This window comes from Nerophis ophidion, linkage group LG29, assembly GCF_033978795.1.
Source record: "Nerophis ophidion isolate RoL-2023_Sa linkage group LG29, RoL_Noph_v1.0, whole genome shotgun sequence".
Lineage (NCBI taxonomy): Eukaryota > Metazoa > Chordata > Actinopteri > Syngnathiformes > Syngnathidae > Nerophis > Nerophis ophidion.
Genome location: NC_084639.1, coordinates 24,643,366 through 24,669,819, shown reverse-complemented (window position 1 = coordinate 24,669,819; position 26,454 = coordinate 24,643,366). Strand labels below are relative to the sequence as shown.

Below are 26,454 nucleotides of genomic sequence, written 5' to 3'. Positions count from 1 at the left end.
GTGACGTCACACGCACGCGTCATCATACCGCGACGTTTCAGCAGGATATTTCGGCATGAAATTTAAAATTGCAATTTAGTAAACTAAAAAGGCCGTATTTGTTGCAATGTTAAAATTTCATCATTGATACATAAACTATTAGACTGCGTGGTCGGTAGTAGTGGGTTTCAGATGCCTTTAGAAATCAACCTTGTTGTTGTTAATTTTGTATCAAGTTTGGTTCGTTTTACATATTAAGTACATCACAAAACCACAGTCTGAAATTAAAGCCTAACCAAGATTTCATTGTGCTCGATAATCAACTATTGGCACATCCATCTTGACTTTGGACACAGGAGCAAATGAAGGACATACTTAGTCAACAGCCATACATGTCACATTGAGGGTGGCTGTATGAACAAGGCCAACACTGTCATAAACATGTGCCATATAGTGAAACCACACTAAACAACACTGTCATAAACATGTGCCATATAGTGAAACCACACTAAACAACACTGTCATGAACATGTGCCATATAGTGAAACCACACTAAACAACACTGTCATGAACATGTGCCATATAGTGAAACCACACTAAACAACACTGTCATAAACATGTGCCATATAGTGAAACCACACTAAACAACACTGTCATAAACATGTGCCATATAGTGAAACCACACTAAACAACACTGTCATGAACATGTGCCGTATAGTGAAACCACACTAAACAACACTGTCATAAACATGTGCCATATAGTGAAACCACACTAAACACTGTCATAAACATGTGCCGTATAGTGAAACCACACTAAACAACACTGTCATAAACATGTGCCATACAGTGAAACCACACTAAACAACACTGTCATAAACATGTGCCATATAGTGAAACCACACTAAACAACACTGTCATAAACATGTGCCATATAGTGAAACCACACTAAACAACACTGTCATAAACATGTGCCATATAGGGAAACCACATTGTCATAAACATGTGCCGTATAGTGAAACCACACTAAACAACACTATCATAAACATGTGCCATATAGTGAAAACACACTAAACAACACTGTCATAAACATGTGCCGTATAGTGAAACCACACTAAACAACACTGTCATAAACATGTGCCATATAGTGAAACCACACTAAAAACTGTCATGAACATGTGCTATATAGTGAAACCACACTGTCATAAACATGTGCCATATAGTGAAACCACACTAAACAACACTGTCATAAACATGTGCCATATAGTGAAACCGCACTAAACAACACTGTCATAAACATGTGCCATATAGTGAAACCACACTAAACAACACTGTCATAAACATGTGCCATATAGTGAAACCACACTAAACAACACTGTCATGAACATGTGCCATATAGTGAAACCACACTTAACACTGTCATAAACATGTGCCATATAGTGAAACCACACTAAACAACACTTTCATAAACATGTGCCATATAGTGAAACCACACTAAACAACACTGTCATAAACATGTGCCATATAGTGAAACCACACTAAACAACACTATCAGAAACATGTGCCATATAGTGAAACCACACTAAACAAAACTGTCATAAACATGTGCAATTTAGTGAAACCTCACTAAACAACACTGTCATAAACATGTGCCATATAGTGAAACCACACTAAACAACACTGTCATTAACATGTGCCATATAGTAAAACCACACTAAACAACACTGTCATTAACATGTGCCATATAGTGAAACCACACTAAACAACACTGTCATTAACATGTGCCATATAGTGAAACCACAATAAACAACACTGTCATTAACATGTGCCATATAGTGAAACCACACTAAACAACACTGTCATAAACATGTGCCATATAGTGAAACCACACTAAACACTGTCATAAACATGTGCCATATAGTGAAACCACACTAAACAACACTGTCATAAACATGTGCCATATAGTGAAACCGCACTAAACAACACTGTCATAAACATGTGCCATAAAGTGAAACCACACTAAACAACACTGTCATAAACATGTGCCATATAGTGAAACCACACTAAACAACACTGTCATGAACATGTGCCATATAGTGAAACCACACTTAACATTGTCATAAACATGTGCCATATAGTGAAACCACACTAAACAACACTGTCATAAACATGTGCCATATAGTGAAACCACACTAAACAACACTGTCATAAACATGTGCCACATAGTGAAACCACACTAAACAACACTGTCATAAACATGCGCCATATAGTGAAACCACACTAAACAACACTGTCATAAACATGTGCCATATAGTGAAACCAAACTAAACAACACTGTCATAAACATGTGCCATATAGTGAAACCACACTAAACAACACTGTCATAAACATGTGCCATATAGTGAAACCACACTAAACAACACTGTCATAAACATGTGCCATATAGTGAAACCACACTAAACACTGTCATAAACATGTGCCATATAGTGAAACCACACTAAACAACACTGTCATAAACATGTGCCATATAGTGAAACCACACTAAACAACACTGTCATAAACATGTGCCATATAGTGAAACCACACTAAACACTGTCATAAACATGTGCCATATAGTGAAACCACACTAAACAACACTGTCATAAACATGTGCCATATAGTGAAACCACACTAAACAACACTGTCATAAACATGTGCCATATAGTGAAACCACACTAAACAACACTGTCATAAACATGTGCCATATAGTGAAACCACACGAAACAACACCGTCATGAACATGCGCCATATAGTGAAACCACACTAAACAACACTGTCATAAACATGTGCCATATTGTGAAACCACACTAAACACTGTCATAAACATGCGCCATATAGTGAAACCACACTAAACAACACTGTCATAAACATGTGCCATATAGTGAAACCACACTAAACAACACTGTCATAAACATGTGCCATATAGTGAAACCACACTAAACAACGGTCAAAAAACATTTTGGAAGAATATTTGCACCACAACACAACAAATACCGTATTTTTCGGAGTATAAGTCGCACCAGCCGAAAAAGCATAATAAAGAAGAAAAAAACATATATAAGTCGCACTGGAGTATAAGTCACATTTTTGGGGGGGAATTTATTTGATAAAATCAAACACAAAGAATAAACATTCAAAAGGCAATATAAAATAAATAAAGAATAGTGAACAACAGGCTGAATAAGTGTAGGTTATATGAGGCATAAATAAGCAACTGCTATGTTAACCTAACTTATTATGGTAAGAGTCATTCAAATAACTATAACATATAGAACATACTATACCTTTACCAAACTATCTGTCACTCCTAATCCATAAATCCCATGAAATCTTATACGTCTAGTCTCTTACGTGAATGAGCTAAATAATACTATTTGATATTTTACGGTAATGTGTTAATAATTTCACACATAAGTCGCTCCTGAGTATAAGTCGCACCCCTGGCTAAACTGTGAAGGAAACTCTGATATATAGTCCGAAAAATACGGTACTACAGAACAAATTCACAGAATTCCCTGCAGCACCAACTCTTCCGGGACGCTATAATATAAACAAATGCCATTGGTGGCTTTATACCTAACATCCTCTGTAATGATACCATGTACAATAGCGTATATAGTTGATACTACTATGATTATATCGACATTTTTTAACATCACAATGTTTTTTTTAACTGTATATCAGGTTTATAAAGTCAGGAAATTTGTCCCTGGACACATGAGGACTTTGAATATGACTAATGTATGATCCGGTGACGACTTGGTATTGAATTATTACCCAAATTTGTGGTATCATCCAAAACTAATGTAAAGTATCAAACAAAAGAAGAATAAGTGATTAATACATTTTAACAGAAATGTAGATACAACATGTTCAAAGGGAAAATAAACAGATATTAACAGTAAATGATCAAGTGTATTAATATACCATTTTTACAGTTAGTCCCTTATAATGACAAAATAATAGGTGTATAAATGACACAATATGTTACTGCATATGTCAGCAGACTAATTAGGAGTCTTTGTTTGTTTACTTACTACTAAAAGACACGTTCTCTTGTATGTTCACTATTTTATTTAAGGACAAAATTGCAATAAGGAAAATATTTTTAATGTACCCTGAGATTGTTTTGTTAAAATGAAGCCAATAATGACATTTTTTTGTGGTCCCCTATATTTAGAAAAGTACCAAAAAGTACCCAAATACTTTTGGTACCGGTACCAAAGTATTGGTATCGGGACAACACTGATACACACACACCGAGCAACCACTGGCAGAAATGTAGATCGGCGCCTATGGATACTGTAGAGGTTTTTAAATATAGCTCTGTGCAGCTTGAGGGCATGCCGGCTAAAAAAAGACCGAATGGTTCTAGACATTGTGTCACTTTCCAGTAAACAAGCTCGAGGCAAGTGGACATGCCCTGAATTATAATCTCTAACAAACTGCCTTATTAGCGGTCGTCGGCCATGTTTTTTGTTTACATTTTGACGGGGAGGTTGTAAAGGGATGGCGTCAATATTTTTGATTCCCCAGTCAGATAGATAGATTGAATATGAAGCTTGTAACAGAGATTTTAGATGCAATCCAATATGAACAAATATGAATAGCATGGTTAGAAAAAAGTATCCACAAAATGGTGGTAAAACGGAAACACATGGGAATCATATTTGATTACTTAATGAATATTCATAATTCATATACATACAGTAAAGGCCAAACATTTGGACACACTTTCTCATTTTTGTGTGTTCGTTGTTTTTATGGCTGTTGACATTGTAGACACCGTTGAAGCTCATGGAGAGAATGCCAAGAGTGTGCAAAGCAGTAATCAGAGTAAAGGGTGGCTGTTTTGAAGAAATAAAATATAAAACATGTTTTCAGTTATTTCACCATTTGTGTAATATAAATAACTCAACATTCATAGTTTTGATGCCTTCAGTGACAATCTATAATGTAAATAGTCATGGAAAATAAAGAAAACGCATTGAATGAGAATTTGTGTTCAAACTTTTAGCCTGTACTGTACGTGACAGTGGAACAGCATTTTTTGAATCTCAGCAATCATAAAAACGAAGAAGTAATCAAATGTATTGGTGTTAAAATAGGTCAAGTTAAATTCATTATAAAGTAAATAATACATATTTCATATAAGTTAATGGTATAATATAATTAAAAAGTAGGTAAGTACATTTTTCTTTGGTTATTAAAATGGCAAAAAATACATCAATAACAAAAAAAAAATAAAGCTGCAAGCAGCGTTGGTCGGGCCCGCCTTTGGCTGCTTCCCCCGTGACCTAAGCCCTGGTCTAAGTCAGACCTACAGAGAAGTTTTTGTTTCAGGTCTGTACGAAATTCTAACAGAAGTTCCAAGAAGTTTTGTCTGTGGTTTTTCCTAGGGGGGGCTGGAGCGCAATATTGATTTTCGGGGGTTTTTTTTTTTAATTAGATGGCAACTCTCGCCAGTCCTGATGTATGTGTAAAATTTGGTGAGTTTTGAAGCATGTTAAGGGGGTCAAATTACAGCTCTCCGTTTCTGGATGTTGTTCATAAATGGCTTTCGCTTTGCATAGTAGAGATTTAACTTGCACTTTGAAGCACTTTAAAGGGGTCAAATTATAGCTCAAGGAGGCAAAAAAGAATTTGTTTGGGAAACTTTGTGCAGGGGTTCTTTGAAGGTGCGTACAATTAAAACCGGAGCAGTAATCAAAACGATTTCGATAATTTTAATCAAAAAGGGTTCAATCTCTCTCCTGTGCAAGTTTGAAACCGAAACGACAAACGCATGATAATGTTTGAAAAAAGGTGACGGGTATTTGCAAAACTTTTATTTTGAAGGGGTAATTTTTTACTTCCTGTTGATTTGTTGACTAGAGGGGGGGGGGGGGTTGCCCACATCTGAGGTCCTCTCCAAGGTTTCTCATAGTCAGCATTGTCACCGGCGTCCCACTGGATGTGAATTCTCCCTGCCCACTGGGTGTGAGTTTTCCTTGCCCTTTTGTGGGTTCTTCCGAGGATGTTGTAGTCGTAATGATTTGTGCAGTCCTTTAGACATTTGTGATTTGGGGCTATATAAATAAACATTGATTGATTGATTGATTGATTTTTGCTGAAGGATGTCAATTGTTAAAATGTAGGTCTAAGTGAGACCTACATAGAGGTTTTTGTTTCATGTCTTTCCGGCATTCCTACCGTAAGTTACAAGCAGTTTTGTCTGTGTTTTCTTCCTAGGAGCAGTTTTTTCTGTGTTTTATTCAAAAACTGCGCTAGAGCGCATTTTTGAGTTTTGGGGTTTGTTTTTTTCATTAGATCGCAATTTTTGCCAGTCCTGGTGTGTGTGCCAAGTTACAGCTCAAAGAGGCAAAAATTGCATTTTTTGCGAAAATTTAGTTTTGAAGGGGTTTTTGCCAACTTCCTGTTGATTTTTGCCACAGAAGGTAAATTATAAAATGTAGGTCTAGGTTAGACCTACGTAACAGTTTTTGTTTCATGTCTGTATGACATTCCTAACTGAAGTTACAAGCAATCTGTTTTTTCTCCTTTCCTAGGGGGCGCTGGCGCGCAATATAGATTTTTGGTGTTTGGTTGCTTAATAAGTTGGGAAGGTTTGCCATACCGAAGTGTGTGTCAAATTTGGTGAGTTTTGAAGCATGTTAAAGGGGTCATATTAGGACTCCTTTGGCAATGGGCCATGCAGGCCCTAAAAAGTATATTATTATGAAAGGAACATTTTCTTTAGGGATTCATATACATTTTAAAAATAAGTTATTTGAATTACTGGAGTGTAATGTGTTTAAATAATTAGGGAACAAAGTGGGGTTCAGTGTTTTGACTGTTTTAGTGAGGGTTTTGTACTCTGTACAGAATGGCTTTGATATGAAAATTAGATATTATGCTATTTTTATTTTTAAGAATGTGTTAGCATATAAATTAGCAAACTATTAAAGGGAAGATTGGCTGGTTAAAAAAATGCAGTATCAGAAAAAATACTATATTGTACTTTAGCAACGATGTCTTTAAATAATCCCAAATAAATCACTACATCAGTCAAAACATTCTAAATTTTAAACACCATATTTTTCAAACTATAAGGCTCACTTAAAATCCTGTTATATTCTCAAAACTCGACAGTACACCTTATAACCCGGTGCGTCCAATGTACAGAACAATTTTGGTTGTGCCTACCGACCTTGAAGCTATTTTATTTGGTACATGGTGAAATGATTAGTGTGACCAGTATATGGCAGTCACACATAAGAGATATGTGTAGACTGAAATATGACCCCACATTTTGTATGTTCCATTGAAAATATAGAACATTACTATTGAAATGTTTTATTACGACTTTGGCAGGCACCGCTTGATGGATTGTAATGTGCTTCAACATAGGTGTATTATTACTGTGTGTGTATAAGGTAAGGCATTTTATCTAGTGTTTTGTTTCGCAATATTATGCAAAAGCAACTTTTCTTTCCTTCCGATACCTGCTGATCTGTATTTGGGATCTGCATAACTCCTGAAAATGTGCGCCTTTATAGTTCACGCCATTGCCATTTGTAATATAAAGTAGTGTGAAGTTCTTACTTATATCTGTCAGTAAACTCGCCATGATAGCACTAAAATATACCGGTGTAGTGAGTGTACATTATCCACCCAAGGAACTTTAGTTATTAGAGACCACATGGAAGTGTTTTTAATTTAGAAACGAATAATAATAATAATATGACCCCTTTAATGTGCCTTACAATCCAGTGAGCCTTTCGTATGAAAATAAACCTGACTACACCTGCTCATCAGCAGTGCACCTTATAATCCGGTGCGCCCTATGGTCCGGAAAATACGGTATACAGCAACACAACATATATTTTGTTCCTAGTACTGCACAATAGCTCTTGTTTGTGGCAATACCCTCATGTTGTATGCCAACGGGTTCATTTGAAAAATAAATCGAAAAATAAATCGAAAAAAATGGGAATGTTTCCAGCAGTGTGTCTTCAGCGACGTGGAAACGAGGGCAAAGAAGATTAAGGAAGACACTTTGAGTGACAACATTGACTCGGCCGTGTTTGAACGTGACTGACACAAGTGGAGCGTCAGCGTTCATCAGCGACGTGCGCACGCCATTCCCGCATGGGTATAGAGCGCCATGTTTGTTTTTAAACTGTGTATATTATCAAAAATAAATAAAAAAACAGGGAATGAAAGGGCTGAATTCATAATTTACGCTATGGCGTAAAATGCCTTTTACCCTTGAGGGACATTAAAAGATTGCTGTTCTTCTGAAGTAGCATTGGAAGCGTAGCCAATATATCTCCATAATTGCATGTATGACACACACACTCACACGGTTGCTTACATTCCACGGCCATGCCGCGGTCCTTTTATTTCATGGGAAAGTCATAAAAAGAATAGCATAAAAGAGCACTCTAGAAGTGCTGTGTAGTAATATGAGAGGTAGTGATACGGTAGGGGTCCATTTGTGGTCCTCAAGGTACCGTCTCACACGGTCATTACTGGACTCGGAGATACTGGAACTGTTTGTATGGCGTCTAGGGCGCCACAAAAAAAGTGATATGTCCCCAGTATGCAATAGTATAATATATTTAAAGGTACCACCTAAATGATAAATAGTCCTTGCCCCACTGCATGGTATTTATTACCACCAAATAGTGAGGAAAGTTTGAAAGGCAGTGCTAAGTAATTGTGAATTATATTCTTTGAATTAAAGAAATAAATCCTTGAAATAAAAATAGTAGTTGTTAGAGCATAGCTGTTACCTACGGCGGGGGAAGGAGACAACACAACGGCAGGAATTGGTTCTATAGGTTTATTAAACTCTATGGTGTACTAGGTTGTGTATGCTACCACTGTGTTGGATGAATAGTCCACAAGTCTGGAGGGGCAAGGAAAGAAGGAAGTCCCTGGTGCGGGGTTCGAGGATTGAGGGAAGCAGTCAAAAATCCGGAGGGAAGTCGAGGCGCAGAGCTCCGATCACAGGATATGAAGGGAAGACAGCGGGGAACACAGATGACATAAGACACAAGCAGAGGGAAAGGACAAAGAGAGCAGGTACGAGGAGGGAAGTCATTTACTACATGGAGTGAACTACGTTCCGGCGCTGGATCTTTGGGTCCGCTGGTCTTTTTATGTCGTCTACCCTCATTCCAATCATGTACGCTGATTGTAGATTTCCTGCAGCCGTGCAGGAATCGGTTCAATAAGTTTATTGAACTCAACGGTGTACTAGGTTGTGTATGCTACCACTAGTGTGCGGTGTAAGATGAGGTGATGAATTAATCATGCAAATGTTAAATGTTGTACATGGCGTGTTGGATGAAATATCCACAAGTCAGGAGGGGCAAGGCAAAAAGGAAGTCCCTGGTGCGGGGGTCGAGGATCGAGGTAAACAGTCAAAAATCCGGGGGGAAGTCGAGGCGCACAGCTCCGTTCACAGGATATGAAGGGAAGACAGGGGGGAACACAGATGACGTAAGACACAAGCAGAGGGAAAGCACAAAGAGAGCAGGTACGAGGAGGGAAGTCATTTACTACGTGGAGTGAACTACGTTCCGGCACTAGATCTTCGGGTCCGCCGTTCTTTTAATGTAGTCTGCCCTCATCGTTACCAGGTGCGCTGATTGTAGATTACCTGCAGCCATGCAGGCATCTGTTCAATAAGTTTATTGAACTCGATGATATACTAGGTTGTGTATGCTACCATTAGTGTGCGGTGTAAGACGAGGTGAAGATTTAATCATGCAAATTTTACCGGAGGGTGTTGTACGTAGCGTGTTGGATGAATAGTCCGCAAGTCCGGAGGGGCAAGGCAAGAAGGAAGTCCCTGGTGCGGGGGTCGAGGATCGAGGGAAGCAGTCAAAAATTCGGAGGGCACAGCTCCGATCACAGGATATGAAGGGAAGACAGCGGGGAACACAGATGACGTAAGACACAAGCAGAGGGAAAGCACAAAGAGAGCAGGTATGAGGAGGGAAGTCATTTACTACGTGGAGTGAATTACGTTCTGGCACTGGATCTTTGGGTCCGCTGGTCTTTTATGTTGTCTGCCCTAATCCGAACCAGGTGCGCTGATTGTAGATTGTCTGCAGCCGTGCGGGCACGAGGCCGCGATGCGGAAAAGCGAGCAGGGGCGCTTTCTGCAGATGGCAAGAGAGACTGCGCATGCGCCATGACAGTAACACTGCTAATAAACAACATGCTGAAACAGAATGAGTCCCTAACACCAGCTGAGGGTGTTAAAATAATATCCAAATGGCAGACATTTATCCATGAAAATATGTAGAAGCTGCCAATGATGGAAAGAGTTACTGTAGAAGTCCACTCTCCAAAATAAATGCTCTACTTTTTTATTACTATGTTACTTCAATCAAGCAACCACATTTAATTCATATAGCCCTTGATGAGTTGTGGGCTTCACCAACTCACGTCGACTTCCCATGGTCCAAACCCACATCTGGGCAAAAAAAAATGGGGAAAAAGGAGAAACCTTGAGAACAGCTCACAGATGCACTGACCGCTGTAAGTGTATTTTTTTTTTATACAAAATTTCTTATCTAAAAGTTTTTGTTTTTTTCTGAAAAGCATGTTAGTTATTAAAAATAGTGTTGTTTTTCGGATTGAACAAAGATGTTAGCGTTATGCTAAAAACATGCTAAACCCGAAGGAAAAGCCAAAATACTGCTTCCGGTTCAATTCGTCATCGCACAGATAACCACACATTTTTTTTGTATTCAAGATGAACATATATTAAATTTTTGTGTTTATCTGGAAAAATAAATACCCATAAAAGAAAAATGGCACAAAATCCTATTTTATGGCAATATTTTAATGAAAGAAAACCTTTTTGTTTGTTTCAAAATGGATTTGCATTTCAGAATTGGAAATAAAATGAACGGTAGGTACAAGGACTTATTAGTTTTCTACATTTAAAACATTTTAGCTTTTAGCACAAACAATAACACACCATTTAAATGTCTTTGCATGTTTTAATGAAACCTATTTGCTTTACGGCCGTCAACGAAGAAAAATCCATACATTTTTTGCAACGTTTTATAAGCCGAAGGGTTCAATGCGTAGGAAAAAAGTAGCGTCCCATAGTTTAGAATTTAGGGTAGGCCAGTCCAAAAGCTTTCACCGTTTTCCGTAGCTTTACCTCAAAATCCAGGTAATACAAAGCACACGCTGCCTTTTTATATCACATCCACGGGAGCCCGCATTCTCGTTGTCGCTCTTTCAAAAAATGTACCAAGTTTTTCGCTAAGTAGAATCACAGGGAAAGTTATCTTGCCGTCTGAGAAGTGTTGTATCCCAAATAGCTGCAATCGCTTTCTCTTAAGGTATTCATGTGTGATTTCCACATTTAAGAGAAACACGGGCATGTCTGGATGACTCGTCTTCATATTTCCGGTGTATACCTCCGAGTTACGAAACAGCTTTATTATTAAGCTGGCAGTGACGCGTTCTTTCTGACGTCGGTGTGGTGCAAGGTCTTTCTGGTGTCACTTCCTCTCCAAACTCAGTTTGTAAACGATCAATGAGCCATACAAAGCTCAGAGCCTGAGATTCAAGAAATACACGGCGAACTAACCCATGTAAACATTTGTCCAAGAAGGGGGACATTAAACGATAATTTAGTGTGGCTGAAACATGGCTTAGGCTAAATAATTATACGTTTAAGGTGTTGCCTCAGTCTCATCTTGGATAATACATTTTATTTGTCTCCTCTTGCCTGTTGTGCTTTATGCGACACACATTTTGCAGTTGTCCAAAAGTAAGCACGTCGGCCGACCCAAAGTGTGGCGGTAAGAGCAAATACCGCAGTAAAAACTAACTGCATTGGCAACTCAGCTGGAGTTCAAACGGGAACACGGCCTTGTGAAGTGTCCACAATTGGAGGCCACTGAAATAATGATGGACCGTGCTCGGGGAAGAAACTTCTGAGTGACGCAGCATCTCGTGCCTGAGGACTTTGTTAGCAGCACCAGGAGGGGAAAATGTTGACGTCCGCTTCCTTTGGTCTTCAGACACACCCCGTTGTCCTCCGTGGTCCTCGTGTCCTTGTCCACCGGCGCCACAACCATCTAATCCTATTAACTTTTGGAACTCGCTACTTTCATCCGTCTGCGGGAGGTGCGGGGAAAAAAAAAAACAAAAAAAAAAAACAAGCCCTTAAATAATGTATTCCTCGGGTGAATCCGCCTCCGGATCAATGGGAACACAAAGAGCATCTACAAAGGCGCTTGGCTCAAGGCCATATTTGATCACTTCCTCCGCACGCCGGGCCTGCGCCCGCATTCCGCCGTCCCCGCAGAGACTCAATTATTTCCAAGTGTTGGTAAGCTTTTGTTGAAAGAACACAAAGTGAATATTTAAACTCGGCGGGGCGATAGCAAGATCTTTTTGCGACACGGAAACAGCAGACGGATGGTAATTGTGAACCGTTAGACAATGAAAGAGGGAGGGGTTGAGGAAATGTTGCCATGTAGCTCCTCACAGGGATTCTGGGGAACGATGTTGCATGACGGCATTCGGACCGGAGGACCTCCGACGTACACGAGCAATTAAACACCACTGGAATGTTTGCGAGGAGCTGACAGAACAGGTCGTAGTGTTTAACCGAGCAGGAGAAACCCTAATGGACTCTTCTATGAGGGTCGTTAGCAGGCGTCGGTTGTCTCGGCAACGGACGTTCCCTATTAGGAAACCTCTGGATGAGAGCGACACAGATGTGTCCTACTTTCTGGAGCCAATCTTGACTCCTTTCACACACAAATGTCAATGATTGACAACCTGTGTCAGTGTTTTGATCTGTCGAAATGAGCCACCCGTCAGAATGAGCAACAGAACGCTACTGAGCATGTGCATCAGCTCGGAACATTTCCGCCAGTTAATTACCAATCAAAATGAGCTATGTCGTGCAGATTAAGAGTTGACTTTGTCACTGGCGTTACAAGTAGGTATTTTAAAGCAAACTTGCCAACTTTGAGACCTCCGAATTAGGGAGATTGGGGAGGAATATATTTATAGCTAGAATACACTGAAATTCAAGTATTTCTTATGTATAAGAAATACTTGAATTTCAGTGTTCATTTATTTACACAACTATTTTTCCTGACCATTTTCATGAAAAATGCTTGCAAGAGGTTTCAATAAGCAAACACATCTAAATGTCTTCCATTTAGCCTATCAATCAATCAATCAGTCAATGTTTATTTATATAGCCCTAAATCACAAATGTCTCAAAGGACTGCACAAACCATTACGACTACGACATCCTCGGAAGAACCCACAAAAGGGCAACTCACACCCAGTGGGCAGGGAGAATTCACATCCAGTGGGACGCCAGTGACAATGCTGACTATGAGAAACCTTGGAGAGGGCCTCAGATGTGGGCAACCCCCCCCCCCTCTAGGGGACCCGAAAGCAATGGATGTCGAGCGGGTCTAACACGATACTGTGAAAGTTCAATCCATAGTGGCTCCAACACAGCCGCGAGAGTTCAGTTCAAAGCGGATCCAAGACAGCAGCGAGAGTCCCGTCCACAGGAAACCATCCCAAGCGGAGGCGGATCAGCAGTGTAGAGATGTCCCCAACCGATACACAGGCGAGCGGTCCATCCTGGGTCTCGACTCTGGACAGCCAGTACTTCATCCATGGTCACCGGACCGGACCCCCTCCACAAGGGAGGGGGGGGACATAGGAAAAAAAGAAAAGAAGCGGCAGATCAACTGGTCTAAAAAGGAGGTCTATTTAAAGGCTAGAGTATACAGATGAGTTTTAAGGTGAGACTAAAATGCTTCTACTGAGGTGGCATCTCAAACTGTTACCGGGAGGGCATTCCAGAGTACTGGAGCCCGAACGGAAAACGCTCTATAGCATTCAGACTTTTTTTGGGGCTTTGGGAATCACTAATAAGCCGGAGTCTTTTGAACGCAGATTTCTTGCCGGGACATATGGTACAATACAATGGGCAAGATAGGCTGGAGCTAGACCGTGTAGTATTTTATACGTAAGTAGTAAAACCTTAAAGTCACATCTTAAGTGCACAGGAAGCCAGTGCAGGTGAGCCAGTACAGGCGTAATGTGATCAGACTTTCTTGTTCTTGACAAAAGTCTAGCAGCCGCATTTTGTACCAACTGTAATCTTTTAATGCTAGACATGGGGAGACCCGAAAATAATACGTTACAGTAATCGAGACGAGGCGTAACAAACGCATGGATAATGATCTCAGCGTCTTCAGTGGACAAAATGGACCGAATTTTAGCGATATTACGGAGATGAAAGAAGGCCGTTTTAGTAACGCTTTTAATGTGTGACTCCTACATCGTTGGTCTTTTCGAAATGAGCCACCCGTCAGAATGAGCAACCGAACGCTACTGAGCATGTGCATCAGCACGGAACATTTCCGTGCTGATGCACGGAAACATCTAAATGTCTTCCTTTTAGCCTACATTGTTGGTCTTTTCTTGTATTTTAGTCGAGTCATTTACAAAAAGTAAACATGGTAGGTGATGGGAGAGCTTGCAGCTACACAACAGCTAAGCACCCAAGCTAAACATATGTGCTACATGTCCTTAAATGAATAATTATGTCAATACAAACAAGGATCAAACACTCATAGTTCCATTTTATTTACAGATACAATGTTTCCAAGGCTTAAGAAGGAATTCAGTAACAAAGGTGTCCGCATTATTCAACTTACTGCATCCATTTAAAATATTATGGACATGAGGTGCTACCAAAAGCATTAGTCCAGGGTCCCCAACTTTTTGACATGGGGGGCTGCTATATATATATATATATATATATATATATATATATATATATATATATATATATATATATATATATATATATATATATATATATATATATATATATAGATAGATATATATAACAACATAATGTTATGGCGGTCTTGAACTTCCAATAATTTGTACAACTTGTATTTTTTTGTGGTAGTGATTGGAGCACATACTTGTTGGTCACAAAAAATATTCACAACATTTGGTTATTTTATGAATTTATTATGGCTCTACTGAAAATGTGAGCAAATGTGCTGGGTCAAAAGTATACATACAGCAATGTTAATATTTGTTTACATGTCCCTTGGCAAGTTTCACTGCAATAAGGCGCTTTTGGTAGCCATCCACAAGCTTCTGCTTGAGTTTAGATTACAGCTAAATGTGTTGGTTTTCTGACATGGACTTGTTTTTTTGGCATTGTCCACACGTTTAAGTCAGGACTTTGTGAAGGCCGTTCTAAAACCTTCATTCTAGCCATTCCTTCACCACTTTTGACGTGTGTTTGAGGTCATTGTCCTGTTGGAACACCAAACTGCACCCAAGTCCCAACCTCCATGTTGATGATTTTAGCTTGTCCTGAAGAATTTGGAGGTGATCCACCTTTTTCATTGTCCAATTTACTCTCTGTAAAGCACCAGTTCCATCGGCAGCAAAATAGACCTAGAGCCTAATACTACCACCACCCTGCTTGACGGTAGGTTTGGTGTCCCTGGGATTAAAAGTCTCCCCTTTTCGCCTCCAAACATATTGGTGGGTATTTTGGCCAATTTGGTAATTTTTGGTTTCAACAGACCACAGAACTTTGGCCCGCCATGTAATTTCATTTGGCCCTGGAGGCAATCAATCAATCAATCATTGTTTACTTATATAGCCCTAAATCACTAGTGTCTCAAAGGGCTGCACAAACCACTATGACATCCTCGGTAGGCCCACATAAGGGCAAGGAAAACTCACACCCAGTGGGACGTCGGTGACAATGGTGACTATGAGAACCTTGGAGAGGAGGAAATATCAAATTAACATTAGAGCTGGCCCGCCATTATAATACAGTGTCGGTGCCGCTGTAACACCGCATTCACCGCTAATGCTCATACTTGCCAACCCTCACGATTTTCCTGGGAGACTTCCGAAGTTCAGTGCCCCTCCCGAAAATCTCCCTGGGCAACCATTCTTGTGAATATCTCCCAATTTCCGCCCGGACAACAATATTGGGGGCCGTGCCTTAAAGGCAATGTCTTTAACGTTCTCTACAACCTGTCGTCACGTCCGCTTATCTTCCATACAAACGTGCCGGCCAAGCCCAATGATATAAGCAGCTTGTACACACTCATAAGTGAATGCAAAGCATACTTAGTCAACAGCTATACAGATCACACTGAGGGTGGCCGTATAAACAACTTTAACACTGCTACAAACATGCACCACAATGTGAACCCACACCAAACAAGAATGACAAACACATTTCGGGAGAACATCCACACCGTAACACAACAGAACAAATACCCAGGAACCCTTGCAGCACTAACTCTTCCGGGATGCTACAATACACGCTACCACCTAAAAGGTTAATTTGTTCAACCTTGGTCCGCGGCTTTATTCAGTTTTAAATTTCGGCTCTCTCTGTATTTGAGTTTGACACCCCTGCTCTAGAAGGTCTTATCTTTGTCCATGTGACTGCTTTTTCATATTTTTTACTTCATCAAAACTTTTCTAACTTTCCACACTAAAAAATAATGGGAGTATGCATGATTAAAGCTGATATTGTGTCCGATTAATGAATCAGGCATTATTCAGGGCGGCACAATCGGTATATCGTTAGCGAAAAAGTTGTTACGAGACCATCTTGGTTAAAATCTACATTTCAGAGTACGTAGTTTTGACATCTGGATGTGTCGACGGCTTTTGTCAGGGCTATTTGTGTTCAATATGTTAAGTTAAATGCCTTCAGTCGTCTTCAGATGTGCCCGCGATAACGAGCGTTTGAATGAAGGATGCGGCGAGCGCTAAAATTAGATGAAAGTTTGGCGCTCCGTGTGCATGAAACGACGGAGCAGAGTGGCGCTCCAGCGTGGTCGCGGGTCCCCCGCTGGGCGACTCCGATGTCGACACCGGGCGGTTTAGATCGGTTGGTAGAGTGGCCGTGCCGGCAACTTGAGGGTTGCAGGTTCGATTCCCGCTTCTGCCAACCTAGTCACTGCCGTTGTGTCCTTGGGCAAGACACTTTACCCACCTGCTCCCAGTGCCACCCACACTGGTTTAAATGTAACTTAGATATTGGGTTTCACTATGTAAAGCGCTTTGAAGTCCATCCATCCATCCATCCATCCATCATCTTCCGCTTATCCGAGGTCGGGTCGCGGGGGCAACAGCCTAAGCAGGGAAACCCAGACTTCCCTCTCCCCAGCCACTTCGTCTAGCTCTTCCCGGGGGATCCCGAGGCGTTCCCAGGCCAGCCGGGAGACATAGTCTTCCCCGTGGCCTCCTACCGGTTGGACGTGCCCTAAACACCTCCCTAGGGAGGCGTTCGGGTGGCATCCTGACCAGATGCCCGAACCACCTCATCTGGCTCCTCTCCATGTGGAGGAGCAGCGGCTTTACTTTGAGTTCCTCCCGGATGGCAGAGCTTCTCACCCTATCTCTAAGGGAGAGACCCGCCACACGGCGGAGGAAACTCATTTCGGCCGCTTGTACCCGTGATCTTATCCTTTCGGTCATGACCCAAAGCTCATGACCATAGGTGAGGATGGGAATGTAGATCGACCGGTAAATTGAGAGCTTTGCCTTCCAGCTCAGCTCCTTCTTCACCACAACGGACCGGTACAACGTCCGCATTACTGAAGACGCCGCACCGATCCGCCTGTCGATCTCACGATCCACTCTTCCCTCACTCGTGAACAAGACTCCTAGGTACTTGAACTCCTCCACTTGGGGCAGGGTCTCTTCCCCAACCCGGAGATGGCACTCCACCCTTTTCCGGGCGAGAACCATGGACTCGGACTTGGAGGTGCTGATTCTCATTCCGGTCGCTTCACACTCGGCTGCGAACCGATCCAGCGAGAGCTGAAGATCCCGGTCAGATGAAGCCATCAGGACCACATCATCTGCAAAAAGCAGAGACCTAATCCTGCGGTTACCAAACCGGAACCCCTCAACGCCTTGACTGCGCCTAGAAATTCTGTCCATAAAAGTTATGAACAGAATGGGTGACAAAGGACTTTGAGTCACTAGAGAAAAAGCGCTATATAAATATAATTCACTTCACTAATGACTGAAGACGGTGTTTGATACGCGTCGCGAAAACTCCGCAGCTTATAGTGGCAAAGCTTTTTTTTTTTTTTTAGCTGACACATTTGTTTGCGAGTGATCCACGACTTCACATATAGGTTTTGTCGAAATATATAAAATAAGGCTTCTCCCGGGGGAGTTTCAATATTTATGTAAAGCTCTTGCTCAGCTCTTTTGTAATGCCAGTTCCATACATTACGCAGGACTTATGACACGTGTGACGTCACCCTCTGGCCTTTTTTTTTTTTTTATCTCACCGTGTTTGTCTGACTGTGCTTCACAGAGCGTTACCCTCCTGCAGAGGCATTATGCTGCTCTGACAAATTGTACATAAAGATGATCCTTGCTCATGTTTGTCTTGACTCAAATCCCAGGCGGTCTGAGTGGTTGCTTCAAAAAAGCCAAAGTGTTGATCCGGAAGCCGACTCAACCATTGACGTCATCGTCGCACTCTGTGACCGTCTTTTTTTGATCGTCATTGTGTATTTGTTAGGACAACCCTCCCTTGCAGACGTTTAGAATTCAGCAAATGTTACGTTCGGGCCGACTGATCACTATATTGCCAAAAGTATTTGACCACCTGCGTTGACTCACATATGAACTTGTAGTGCCATCCCATTCCTAACCCATAGGGTTCAATATGACGTGGGTCAACCTTTTGCAGCTATCACAGCTTTAACTCCTCTGGGAAGGCTGTCCACAAGGTTGTAGAGTGTGTTAATAAGAATTTTCCACCGTGCTTCCAAAAGCACATTGGTGAGGTCACACACTGATGTTGGTGGAGAAGGCCTGGCTATGTTTCCATTCTAATTCATCCCAAAGCTGTTCTATCCGGTTCAGGTCAGGACTCTGTGCAGGCCAGTCAAGTTCATCAACACCAGAATCTGTCATCCATGTCTTTATGGACCTTGCTTTGTGCACTGGTGCACAGTCATGTTGGAAGAGGAAGGGGCCCGCTCCAAACTGTTCCGAAATAGTTGGGAGCATGGAATTGTCCAAAATGGTATGGTATCATGGAACATTCAAAGCTCGTTTCAGTGGAACTAAGAGGCCAACCCCAACTCATGAAAAAAGAAAACACACCATAATTCCTCCTCCACCAAATTTCACACTCAGCACAATAGAGTCTGAAATATACCGTTCTCCTGGCAACCTCCAAACAAAGATGGAAAAGTGTGATTCATCACTCCAGAGAAGGCGTCCCCACTGCTCTAGAGTCCAGTGGCGACGTGCTTTACACCACTGCATCCCACTTTTTGCATTGGACTTGGTGATGTATGGCTTAGATGCAGCTGTCGGCCATGGAAACCCTTTCCGTGAAGCTCTCTGCGTACTGTACGTGGGCTAATTGGAAGGTCACATGAAGTTTGGAGCTCTGTAGCAACTGACTGTGCAGAAAGTCTTAGCACTATAAACTCCAATTTACTTGGCCTACCACTTGGTGGATGAGTTGCTGTTGTTCCCAAACTCTTTCATTTTCTTATAATAAAGCCAACAGTAGACTTTGGAATATTTAGGAGTGAGGAAATTTTCTAAACTGGATTTGTTGCACAGGTGGCATCCTATGACAGTTCCACGCCGGAAATAACTGAGCTGCTGAAAACAAACAGCCCATTGTTTCACAAATAATTGTAGAAATAGTTATTTGGATCAAAATGGGTTGGAAATTATTCGGACTATAGATTATCTAGAGAGCACTGGCAAGGGGCTCGTAAAGCGCTATCCTCCACCAATCTCCCGGTGGTTAAAAAAAACAAAAAAAGTCCGGAATCAAATGGTAATCTGGATTAGCCACAAAATAAAATCACATGCTCCTCATGCGATGTCGAAAATTTCCTGAAAGTTTCTTCAAAACCAGTCAATAATTTTTTGAGCTGAGGTCAAAACAAATATACATATACATATGTACATTATATGTATGTGTATATATATATATATATATATATATATATATATATATGTATGTATATATATATATATGTATGTATATATATGTATGTATATATATGTATGTATATATATATATATGTATGTATATATATGTATGTATATATATATATATATGTATATATGTATATATATATATATATATATATATATATATATATATGTATATATGTATATGTATATATATATATATGTATATATGTATATGTATATATATATATGTATATATATATATATATATATATATATATATGTATATATATATATATATGTATGTATATATATATATATATATATATATTTATATATATATATATACAGTATATATATATATATATATATATATATATATATTTATATATATATATATATATATATATAGATATATATATATATATATATATATAGATATATATATATATATATTTATATATATATATATATATATATATATATATTTATATATATATATATACAGTATATATATATATATATATATATATATATTTATATATATATATATATATATATATATATATATATATAGATATATATATATATATATATATAGATATATATATATATATATTTATATATATATATATATACATATATATATATATATATATATATATATATGTATGTTTTAACCTTGTGGACCCTGGCAGGCCAGATCCAATCGGATTGCAGCCCTTTGATGTAAATGCAAGGTATCATGTAGTAGATCCGGATCATTCTCTAAATCCATTTAAGTGTGCCATTTTCTGACTTTACCTGTAAGTTTTATCAAAATCCATCCATAACTTTTTTGGGTATGTTGCTAACTAACTAATTCAAGTATGGAAAAGTCATGAGCGGCTACTCCATCACCTCCAGCCTCCTTAAATTGGAAGTATGTTCCCGACATGTATCATATTAAATGTATCACTTTGCTTTATATCACAGTACATATTTTTTTTCAAATAACTATGTACTTAATAAACCACGGCTCCCTCGTGCCGGCAGCACTCGTGCAGCCCCAGGCAGTGACTCCCGGCAAGACACAATCAATCACTCCTGTGTTGCCAGGTGCTTGGACAATAATCAATCAGTTGTCTTGTGGTGATGAATGTTCTGGCAACCTGCAAAGTATTAAGACTGTTTTTCGGCGGAAAGGTGTTGTTTGGAAACTTGCCTCTGATAGAGCGCCGCTTGCTGATTATTGCACATGATTTTTAATGAGCGGAGGCGGGGTGGATTGAAAGGAAGCTTCAACTTGGCTGTAGAAGGTGAGACTAGAGAAGAGGCATGAGGGCCTCACTTGCTGTCGCCAGGTCGATATTCCACAAGTCAATCAACCCATGATGAATAAAAATTCAAGTCGGTAAGTTCTCCGGCGTTGATAAACCGCCATGTGCATGCTTCAAGAGCATCATCATCCCTTTTGAACAGAATGTTCTCGTCCTCATTTGTCTTTGACTCTTTGTGCAGCATCACACAGTGCAACTGGTTAGCATGTAGCACCTAGCATGTTTAAAATGATCACAAAACTAGAAACCGCGTTTTTACCAACAATGACCACTAATGCTGTCGCAGAGGTAATCTGCTGAGGCTTTCTGGCGGTAATTGCTTCAACATAGGCTAGTGTTTCCTGCTCCCCCACTGTCGCCATGCATGCCGCACGGCGCCACTTTTGTATTCCCGACCATGTCATGTGCTCTTATCTCCCGCTTCCTGTGATAACATCTTCATTGCTTCTGTCTGCCGGGCGCCGTTAAAAATAAAACAAAACACGCAAAGTATTGTCTCTGCTCTGATCCAGAATGTACAGATACAGTTTTGTTTGCTTCACGCTGACTTGCATTGGTGTTGACGCGAGGGCTTTAAGTGGGCTGACCCTGTTTAGGTTTGCTAACAAAAGTGTGTGTGTGTGTGTGTGTGAGTGTGTGTGTGAGTGTTTGTATATTATAATAATATAGTGCAGGGATCCCAAAACTTTTTGACTCGGGGGGGCCGCATTGAGTTAAAAAAATTTGACCGGGGGCCGGGTTTTGTGTCTAAATATATACTGTATATGTGTGTGAATGTGTGTGACAGTTGCTTGCTGTCGTGCGGGTTCCACGGACCATCAAGGAAGGACATTTTGCTCTTGAGCAGGTTTGACTCTTGTTTATGTTTCAATAAAGCTCATTTCCGGTCGGGTCACTTTTCAGCTCCTTCTCCACTGCTCGCTCCTCGGTCGCTTTTCATCCGGCCGCGTTTCCGTCTCTCGTGTGCTCTTTGGCGCTCTTGCTCTTCATCTGCTGCGGACTCTCCTCCTTCTGCCCCGAACTCTCCTCCTTCTCCCCTTTTATACACAGCGAGGAGATATGTTGATTGTCTGCCGGTGCGCGATCCACGCACATGAATTAGATTGCGGCGGTGTCGCTCCCGGCACACCCCACCTTTCTGCTCCGCCGCATTCTCCGCATCCTTGCCGCCATCTTGGGCAGGGCTCCATCGTGTCCTGCCCCGCCGTCGGCCCGTCTGCTCCGCCTCTCCACAATGTGTATGTATATATATATATATATATATATATATATATATATATGTATATATGTGTGTATGTGTATACATATATGTGTGTACAATTTTTGTGTTTATCTTTAAATAAAAACCCATAAAAGGAAAACAGCACAAATCCAATTTTATGGTAATATCTGATTATTTATTACTTCGGTACTCTTGTCTTGTTCTGTATATTTGTAAAGTATTTTGTATTTCTATAGTGTTTTGTATATTGTACAGGATTGCTTATTATGTTTTATTGGATAGTAGTCTCGTTCAATTGTTAGTTTTTCCTTTATTACCTCTTGTGTTTTTTATTTTTACCCCATATTTGTTTCCACTACCGCACCTTAAGTTGGAGTCCTTAACCTCGTTATATGCAAATATAATGACCATAAAGTCCATTCCATTCTATTCTATATTTGAATGAAAATCAACCCTTTTTTGGGTTGTTTTAAAATCTGCCTTAAATAACAAAATTTGAAAAAATGGCCCTAATTTAGTTTCAGAATTGGAAATGGAATTAACGGAAGGTACGCAGACCATCTTTGTTCAGCAGGAGTCATATTGTTGTTGTAAAAAAAAAAGTGTCATTAGATAGTTGTCCAAATTTAGTTTCAGAAATTAAAATATAAAAAATTGGCAAGAAATTATTTTTGTTTTTTTTTTCCTTTCAAAAATTGGAAATAAAATAAATGGAAGCTACACGGACCCCGTGGAAAGTCCCAAGTAATAATACTAAAAACTAATATTTTTTGACTTTTATTATTTATAGCAGATTTTAAAACAAACAGAAGGGATGATTTTCATTAAAATATTGCAATAAAATGGTATTTTCTGCAGTTTTCCTTTTATGGATTTTTTTTTTAAAAGATAAACACAGTAATTGTGCACACATATGTATATAACTACTATATGTATATACACACACACACACACACACACACACACACACACACATACATATATATATATATATATATATATATATATATATATATATATATATATATACATATATATACATATACACACACACACAAATACACATACATACATATATGCATATATATATATATATATATATTCAATGTGTGTATGTATATATACATGTTTGTGTGTGTATATATATCTACCTACATATATATACACACATATATATATATATATATATATATATATATATATATATATATATATATATATATATATATATATATGTATATATATATATATATATATATATATATGTATATATATATATATATATGTATAGGTATAAACATATATATATGTATAGGTATAAACATATATATACACACATATGTATATAATATATACACATGTATATATATATATATATATATATATTTATGTATTTATTTATTTATTTATATCCTATTTTAGACATCTGTGCGACAATACGTCTTCAGACTGCGCGCTATTCCTAATTATTTCGTCTTTTGTGCTGAAATAAACATCGAGAAAAATGTGCTCGGAGAATGAACAGACACAAAACTTTAAACAACAGGTGTTGACGTGGACCCCCGCTGGGTTTTACTCCCAGCATCCTTGGCAGGCTTTCTGCAGACAATCAAACCCCTCAAACTTAAGAAGCCACTCAAGGGGGCGCTGACATTTCGCTGGCTTTGACCTTTTTTTTTTTTTTTTTACTTTCTAAAAAGAACAAGCGTCTTGAGCATGTTGATGAGATTTCGCTCTAATTTTAGCAACTCGGTCGTTACCCGAATCACTCGGCAGTAATCCTGTTGAGAGCTAATACAGTAAATCCATGGCGGGGCTGTAGGAGGTAATTAAATGTGAATTGATGCCGGCTGAATTGACAAAAACAGTGTTTTTTGACGACTGGAGGGAAAACGGCGTTCGCTTCTTTTTGCAGTCGAGTGGATTCAAGCCCAAACAATCCGAAAAAAGTAGACGTTGGGTTTTTTGATGCGATGTGATCCGTCGCTCTCGTCTGAGGCGGCGGCGGGCGTTTTGTCTCCGAGGTCTTGTAGCGCATCACACAAGATCGCTGTTTGTCTTAGTTACGCTGTCAGCAATATCTTCGACGCTGCAAGGAAGCCCTGTTTCTCCCCAGGAAGTGCAAATAGTGCAAAAATCACATCTGCGGGACAGATACCAACATGTGCCTGTGCAGCCTCGTACTCGGACCTCAGTGGGTGATTTATGCCTTGTGTCGAATCAAGACAAAAGTCATCTCCATCTATGTGAAGCAGAAGAATATTCCTTGTACAGTAAACACATGAGTGTTGGGCCATCGCTGGTGAAGAAACAAATCTGGAGTTTTCCAGTACTTTCAAGGCCATTTGAGCAGTGTTTTTCATTTATTTGGGTTAACAATATATTTCGCAAACCAGTAATTATAGTCTGCAAATGATGTGTTGTTGTTGAGTGTCTGTGCTGTCTAGAGCTCGGCAGAGTAACCGTGTAATACTCTTCCATATTAGTAGGTGGCAGCCGGTAGCTGATGATTGCTTCGTAAATGTCCGAATCAGCGGGAGGCAGGGTGCAGGTAAAAAGGTGTCCAATGCGTAAATCAAGAATCAACCAAAGCTGAGTGCCCCTAAGAAAAGGCTTTGAAGCTTAGGGAAGGCTATGCAGAACGAAACTAAAACTGAACTGGCTGGAAAGTAAACAAAAACAGAATGCTGGACGACAGCAAAGACTTACTGTGGAGCAAAGATGGGGTCCCCAATGTACCAAACATGACATGACAATCAACAATGTCCCCACAAAGAAAAATAAAAAAAAATGCAATATTTTTGATTGCTTAAACAATAGTGGATGTGGGAAATATCGCTCAAAGGAAGACATGAAACTGCTACAGGTAAATACCAAAACAAGAAAAGAAGCTACCAAAATAGGAGCGCAAGACAAGAAGTAAAACACTACACACAGGAATACAGCAAACAAGTCTAAATAAGTCAGGGAGTGATGTGACAGGGGGTGACAGTACATTTACTTTGAGAGAAGAGCTATAGTGATGCATGCCTGGTTATGCTTTAAAGTCATATCCAACATTTGCGACAACTTTTTACTGTCAACCGAGTTTTGTTGTTTAATGATTTCTGCTGGTGGTCTACCTCCGGATTTTTTCATCGCAAAAAATGGGCCTTGGCTCAAAAAAGGTTGAAAAACCCTGGGTTAGAGTTTAGAGGCATTGAACTATAGAGGTTGCATTGTACTACTACTTAGGCCTGGGCCGATAACACATTTCGCTGGACAATATTGTCTTAAAAATTATTACAGATAATCAACATTATTTTCAGTATGACCGTATTTTTTTAACCATAGAGCATACCGGATTGGATTTACATGCCCTCTGTTGTCATGCAAACTCATAAACATTCCTGTTTTTCCCAGAATTCCGAAATTTACATTCAGATTTTAAACTGTTAGGCCGTCAACATTTTTCAACCAATTCCAAAAAAAATCCAAAGCCGACCCATTCATATCATCGAGGACAATTGTGCTCATATTAATATTTTTAAAACTTCTCAAATGTCCTAAATTCTCAAATTTACGCCATTTTTAAACCCGATTCTGACCATTCACCCACACTCCACTTCTGATATATCAAACAGAAAACACATACTATCCGACAAAATATTACAGATAAGCAATATTATTGTCAGCATTACCATATTTACCAGACCATAGGCTGCACCGTATTGGACTTAGACTTCCTTTATTGTTTATTTGAACTTTATAGTACAGATAAGAACAATATTTTGTTGCCTTACCTTGTTGTAGTGCAGGTAAATGATCAATAAGGTGAAGATATAAATAAATACTGTACAGATAAATATATTGCACATTTACATATGCATCCAC

The 26,454-nt window shown here is 39.5% G+C and overlaps 1 protein-coding gene across 3 annotated transcripts in view; it reads left to right on the top strand.

The window, feature by feature from the left end:
- lingo2 (leucine rich repeat and Ig domain containing 2) overlaps positions 1-26,454 on the top strand; it is an 801,437-nt gene that overhangs the window by 100,480 nt on the left and 674,503 nt on the right. The window contains exon 1 of one of the 3 annotated variants that reach the window (XM_061891803.1): positions 21,208-21,433. The exons of the other annotated variants lie outside the window; for them this stretch is intronic. The gene's annotated coding sequence lies outside the window, so the exon portion shown is untranslated. Of the gene's footprint in view, positions 1-21,207; positions 21,434-26,454 lie in introns of those variants that run through there. 3 annotated transcript variants of the gene reach the window in all.